General features: G+C 42.4%; 1 protein-coding gene across 1 annotated transcript in view; it reads right to left on the reverse strand.

The window, feature by feature from the left end:
- Positions 1 to 7,356, reverse strand: part of MAK (male germ cell-associated kinase) — a 93,797-nt gene that overhangs the window by 77,810 nt on the left and 8,631 nt on the right. The gene's annotated exons all lie outside the window — the stretch shown is intronic.

The raw sequence follows: 7,356 nt of genomic DNA on the forward strand, positions 1-7,356 counted from the left end.
AAAAAAAAAAAAATCTGTGTTCTCCTCATCCACCCAGATGTACTCTCTTCATCTCTTCTTCTTTCCAGCAAATACCACTTCTCAGCAGTACTTCCCTAAGGCAATGCATGTGTCTATCTACAACAGAAGTTTCCTTGCAAAATGACTATCCCAAAGGTAAACCAATTGCTTAGAATAGCTAAAAAAAGGCATTTCCTTTTAGGTTCCTTGCCATCTTTCGTTATTTATTAATTCGTCAATATCTACTCCATGCCAGGGCAATGAACAAATCAGAGATGGTACCATGGTGTTCCCATCTGACACAGGAAATCAACTTCAGAAATGGAACTACCTCTCAAGTTCTTAAAGGGCAGAGGGCTTAATAGATATTTATTAACTTAATGAAGTGAGGGAATCTTTCTACCATCCTCTAACATAGAGTATATAACTTTAAAAAAATGGCAGCAGAAAAGACAAGATATCAGTGATCTAAATTAAAACTCCCCAAAGGAAATAGTCAAAAAGGAACCTCTTATTTTGTTCAGTGTAGCGTTCTCTCAACTTCTAACCATTCCCCCTCCAACATATCCTAGCCAGTTTTGACTGCATTTCTAGACCGCTCAAAAGATTTGCCTGCTGAATTAGGCACAGATTTTCTTCTCCATGTTCACATTAGCAGATTACACCACCCTATCTGTCATCTACCAACTGTCATGCCATGCCCTTGCTTCTTCAGGCCAACTCCGGAAAAGCAGAGGGCTAGCATTCAGCTTCTTCTCTGCTTCTCAACTTACTTCTGAACCGGTTTAATTCCTACTTGTTAAATTCCATATGGAACGTGTTAAACGCCGTATCTAGTAACACAAGGAACTTGTTAAATTCCATAGCTGAACTTGTCTAATTTCAACAGAAACCCCCCCACTCCCAGCCCCCAACTCTGGCTCTTTCGTTTAAAAGGTTTTTAGAATGAAAACACCTTCTTCCAGGTAATCAGTTTCCCTTCAAGGGGACATGTTTACCGCCCACTCTGAAAATTAAGGCTAGGCAGCTCTTCTTCAGCTACTCCACAAAATGTATTCAATGTAGAATTTACTGATTATTTATTTATTTATTTTGCGACAGAGTCTCAGTCTGTTGCCCGGGCTGGAGTGCAGTGGCATGATCTCGGCTCACTGCAACCTCCACCTCCTGGGTTCCAGTGATTCTCCTGCCTCAGCCTCCTGAGTAGCTGGGATTACAGGCACATGCCACCACAACCGGCTAATTTTTGTATTTTTAGTAGAGATGGGTTTCACCACGTTGGTCAGGCTGGTCTCGAACTCCTGACCTCAAGTGATCTGCCTCCCAAAGCGTTTGGATTACAGGCGTCAGCCACCACACCCGGCCTGGAATTTATTTTTAATTTTAGGGGAAAAGTATCAATGGATCTTAAAGTGTTACCCAACAAGATACACCTAGAATATTTAAGCCTAAATTGGAAATGCCTAAAAATTTTCTATCTCCAAGCAAAAGATTGATTGATTATTATGGGATGTGAATTGTTTTGGTAACAAACAAAAAAAATGAGAAGGGAGAATGAGGGCTCTAATATCTGTAATTTTCAGGTCAAGTTTATCCCTGTATATCAGGCTTTAAAGAGATGGCAAAGCCTGCTTGTATGACTCTTGTAGATAACATAACTATCTCATTCAGACTTGAGGAGTAACGGCTATAGAGAATAGTCAGTGTAGGTTAAACTGTTAACCTTGCCAGTAGCCTGCCTTCACAGTTGCTTAACTCCTAAGAGATGTTCACCTCTGTCCTACTACAGTTACTCATAAATGCCTTGTTAGGAGGAACGGTCCTGCTGTCCAAGACCTAACAACCTTTCCAACTTCAGACTCTTGATCATAACCTCCTATCCTTTTCACCGTCATTACCCTCAAAACTTCTTTATACAACCTCTTCCTTGTTCAACTTGTGGCTATTCCTACAACCACCTGAGTGGCAAGGCTTGCCTCCTCATCCAGCTTGGCCCCACCATCAGCCTTTCATCCACTATGTTCTCAAGATCACACACACACTCTGAACATCCCCTTCTCCCATCGTTCCACTGCTCCTGCCTTGTCATCCTCCAGTCTCCCCTCTCCATATAGATGGGTGGAGGTGGAAAGAAAAGTCATGAAAATGCTCCCAGCAGCTCCACTTTCACATTCATCCCATGTAATTTCAGGCGGACTCTTCCTGACACTGGGAAACTCTTTTGTGTCTTTCTTAGCAACTCAGTAACTCATCCTTCACAGCTCTCCAAAGCTCCACGCCTCCACTGCCCTACTTCCCGCTACTCCTTGTCCCACTACGGTCTGGCTTCTACTATTCCACTGGAACAATGCTCACCACGGCCGCCAGTTATGTCATATTCCCCAAACCCAAGGACCACCACAGCAGATGATATTGTTGAAATATCACAAGGCCATTTCCAGCCCCTTTCCTTCTGCCTCCTAAAACAGAGACTGGAAGAGTAAATACTCTCTCAGCCTCCTTTGGAAGAGAGACCACGTGACCCAGTGCTAGCCGGTAAGATGTAAGGGGATGTCCTTGAGGACTTCTGGGAAAGAATTATTACTTCTTCATAAAAGATGAGAAGAGTTTGCTGGTATTATTCTCTTTTCTTCCCTCCTTGAGCATGGATGTAATGCCTGGAGGTGAAGTAGCCATAAGGCGGTCATTAGATGACACATTTGAGGACAAAAACAATGCTAACCACTCAGCATGAAAATCATAGAAAACATCTGAATTTCTTGGGTAAATGTTGAGCCATTGAAAGAGCTCTGGAATCACCACACTCAAGACTTCTTGATACAGGTTTCTGCTTCTTTAGATCTTTCCCTCGGTTTCAGATATTTTCTACACTCTCCTGGTTTCTCCCCTATTTCTCTGGTAGTTTCTTAGACCTTTTTGTAAGATCCTATTCCAGGGCCCATCCTTTATATGCCATGGTTTCTCAGGGCTTCAAATGAGGACCTCTCTTTTCTTCTCCCTCTAGAGAGTTTCAATTACCATCTGTAGACTAACCATTCCAAATCATTAGCTTGCACCTCTGTTTTGAGATTTAAATACAAATATTCAATTGACTAAAAGTCATCTTAAAGTCATTGTGCCCCAGACTGAATTCAGCTTTACCCCTAAAGCCTGTGATTTTCCCCTCCTTGACATGGTACATGGCACCACCACCATACATTTAAGCCAGAATCCCAGGAGTTAGCCTGGACTCTTCCCCATCTTTTACTCCACCCTCCACCCTCATGCCCAGTCACCAGTTTCTATACAGCCGGCTTCCTAAATGTCCCTTGACTGTATCCACTTACATCCATCCCCAAAGTTATTTTCCTGTCAGGCCACCACCACTTCTAACCAAGATGACTGCACTGACCTTCTAACTCTAACCAAGATGACTGTACCGATCTTCTAACTGGCTACCCTGTGTCCAGTCTTGACCTCTTCAATCAAGTCTCCAGTCTTCTGCTAACCAGCCATTTCTAAAAATTTGATCACATGAACAATTCTGCTTAAAATCCTTCATGACCTTCTAGTCCTCAAGATATACAGACTCCTTCATCTGGCTTCACGACTTCACCTGTTAGCCTCACGTCCCTCCTCTGCCCCACTTGTAATCCACATTCCAGTCACCTACGCTTCTTTCATTTACTCAGCCCCAGTTAGGCCCTCACACACTCTCTCTTGCCTCCAGGGCTTCATACATACTATTTCTTACTCCCTGGAGCATTTCCCCATCCACCCCCCACTTTTAAAAAAAATAATTTTCTCTCATTCTTGAGGTCTCATTGATTTAGGAAGCCTTTTATGATACCTTTCCAGTGTGGCTTCTCTAGGCTCCCATAGGACCCAATATTCCCCCATTATAGGACGTAGCAAACTTGATGTTGTAACTTCTTGAATCTGTTGGTCTTTCTGAGTATACTGTAAGACATCTATCTTGTCCCCATTTTGTCCTGATCATGAAACACAGTAGTAGTTTAACAATTCTGTGATAAATGAATTTTTCAATTTTCTTCAAGTCTTCCATGGGACTCCTCTTCTCATTCACTTTTGCTCCATCCTTGCCTAAGATGGAGCACTGCCCAGCACACAGTAGATACTGCATGTGGCAGATACATGGTAAGCCGACTAGCGGAAAGCCCTCCTTCTCTTCCTCTTCATTCAGAGTCAGCTTTTACACAGGGATATAAAATGCTCAGCTAAGTAATCAGTTTCCCATCCTCTCTGCAGCTAGGGATGCCATGTGGTACACTTCTGATCAACGAGAAGAAACCTGATGCATTCTGGATGGGATGTGGGAAAGCTTTTGCTTTCCCATTTAAAAAAGAGTAGGGTAGGCTGGGCACGGTGGCTCGCGCCTGTAATCCCAGCACTTTGGGAGGCTGAGGCTGGTGAATCACCTGAGGTCGTGAGTTCAAGACCAGCCTGACCAACATGGAGAAACCCTGTCCCTACTAAAAATGCAAAATTAGCCGGGCGTGGTAGCACATACCTATAATTCAGCTACTCGGGAGGCTGAGGCAGGAGAATTGTTTGAACCCGGGAGGCGGAGGTTGTGGTGAGCTGAGATAGCGCCACTGCACTCCAGCCTAGGCAACAGAGACTCCATCTCAAAACAAAACAAAACAACACAAAATACCATATTTTTGAAGAATAAAACAAATACCATATTTTGCCACTCAGAAAAAAATGATGAACATTTTGTCATATAAAACCAGACAGTAATAACCACTTGTGGGACCATACCCAAGACCCAACGCCCCTTCTGATTCTCCTACCCTTCTCCCCAGAAACCACGGCTATCATGGATTTTTGGGTGTATCTTTCCATGCCTTTAAAAATATTTTTCTATATGGAAGTATTTGTGTATAATAAAGTATTTCTTTGTGTGAATTTACATAATCATTTAATCTACAAATGAGGGCTATTTCAGCTCATTCTGTCTAATAACACTCATTTCTTAGGTTTCTGTCTTATTGCAGTAGTGAGTATCCCCAGTGCAATCCTAATCAGCAGGACCGCTAGCAGACATTTGGGGTTTTCAAACTAAATGTGCTGATATTACTTCTGATATTTCACATTAATATGAATTATATAGGTTTTCTCAGGTTAGGGAAGTTTCTTTTTATTCCTATTTGCTAAGAGTTTTGTTTTTTTTTTAAGATAGGGTCTCACTAGGTCACCTAGGCTGAAGTGCAGTAGTGGTGGCACTATCTTGGCTCACTGCAGCCTCGACCTCCTGGGCTCAAGCAATCCTCCCACCTCAGCCTCCCAAGTGGCTGGGACTGCAGGTGCGTGCTACCATGCCCAATTAATTTTTGTATTTTCTGTAGAGGCGGGGTTTCACCATGTTGCCAAGCTGGTCTCAAACTCCTAGGTTCAAGTAATCCTCCTGCCTCGCCCTCCTAAAGTGCTGGGATTATAGGTGTGAGCCACTGCGTTCAGCCAAGAGGCTTTTTTTAATCAAAAGTTTTTTAAGAAACCAAGGTTTTTTTTTAAATTCGTCAAATCACAAATGAGTATTGAATTTTATTAAGCCTATTCAATAAATTTTTCATTTCCATTATTGTATATTATATATTTACTTATGATAAAGACTGTTTAAAAATATTTTATGAAGTTATTTCCTTGTACATGTGATGGTTTAGATCATAATATTTTAAAACTCTTGCTAAAGCATTTAAATTTTAGATTGTTATAATTTGGTTGATGTGGTGATGTGGAGATGTGTATCTGATGAGTCTGCGACAGGTTCTGGGGGAAGCCGACCACCGTGTCCTGGGGCTATTCAAACAACTCTCTGGAAAGGCCCAAGGAAGGAGCCTCTGGAAAAGGGAACTGAGGTGCCTCTTGCCAACAGCCAGTACAAATATGCCAACCCTGTGAGTGAGTGTGATGGGTTGAACTGTGTCCCCCAAAACTCCTATATTGAAGTCCTAGTCCCCAGACTTTCACAGTGTGACAGTATCTGAAGATAGGGTCTTTAAAAAGGTAATTAAGGTTACCTGAGGTTTTTCAGGTAGGCCCAAATCTGATATGACTGGTGTCCTTATAAGAGGAGCCTGGGCAACATGGCAAGACCCCATCTCTACAAAAATATTTTTAAAAAATTAGTCAAGTGTGGTGGTATACACCTATGGTCCCAACTACTCTGGAGGCTGAGGCAGGAGGACGGTTCAGGCTCTGGAGGCTGAGGCTATACTGAGCTATGTTTGCACCACCGTACCTCAGCCTGGGTGACAGAGTGAAACTCTGTCTTGAAAAAAAAATAGGGGGGAAATGTGGACACAGACATGCACAATGAGAAGATCATATAAAGACCTAGAGAGGATGTGGCTGTCTACAAGCCCAGGAGAGAGGCCTCAGAGGAAACCAAACTGCAGATACCTTGATCTTGCACTTCTTGCCTCCAGAACTGTGAGGAAATAAATCTCTGTTGTTTAAGCCACCCAGTCTGTGGTACTTTGTTACAGTGGCCCTAGCAAACCAAGAGTGAGCCACCTTGGAAGTAGATCCTCCAGCCCCAGTCAAGCCTTCGGATAACTGTAACTTTGGCCATTTATCTGACTGGCATGAGAGAACTCAAGCCAGACCTAGCCAGCTAAGCTACTTCCAAATTCCTGACCCACAGAAACTACATGAATTAATAAATGTATCTTCTTCTTTTAAATCACTAAGCTTTGGGGGTATTTTGTTATGCAGCAATAGAAAAACACAGTGGATTAAAAACGAGTTAAAAACAATTAATTCTATTTCATAAGTTCAGGAATATAACATATATCATTCAGAACTCAATTTGACATTGTGAATACCATCTGATTTTGAGACCTTGTTTTAAAGAAATTATAAGCCCTATTCTGCACTCAACTTTAAATGTGAAAAACAGGTCAGGAATGGTGGCTCACACCTGTAATTCCAGCACTTTGGGAGGCCGAGGTAGGTAGATCGCTTGAGCCTGGTAGGTCAAGACTGCAGTGAGCCATGATCACGCCACAGCAGCCCAGCCTGGGCAACAGAGGGAAATCCCCATCTCAAAAAACACAAACAAAAGTGAAGACCAACAAATAAATTCGGAAGAACATCCCAAAGATTACCTATAGTTTTGGTCCAAATGTATTATATATATGAAAAAGGAGGCACTCATGTTTTGGTTTATCAGTGTAGGTGTAGCTGGACAAGCCTGGCAATTAAAATAATATACACGAAAAACAGCAGAATTCCTCTTTGGCAATGTTCTTTTCCAAGAATGACATTCCACATGAGCCAAATGCTATTTGATCTAAACTAGACCTCCTTCTGTGCTTGTGTGTGTGTGTGTGTGTGTGTGTGTGTGTGTGT

This window comes from Colobus angolensis, unplaced genomic scaffold (genome assembly GCF_000951035.1).
Source record: "Colobus angolensis palliatus isolate OR3802 unplaced genomic scaffold, Cang.pa_1.0 Scaffold6, whole genome shotgun sequence".
NCBI classification, from domain to species: Eukaryota; Metazoa; Chordata; class Mammalia; order Primates; family Cercopithecidae; genus Colobus; species Colobus angolensis.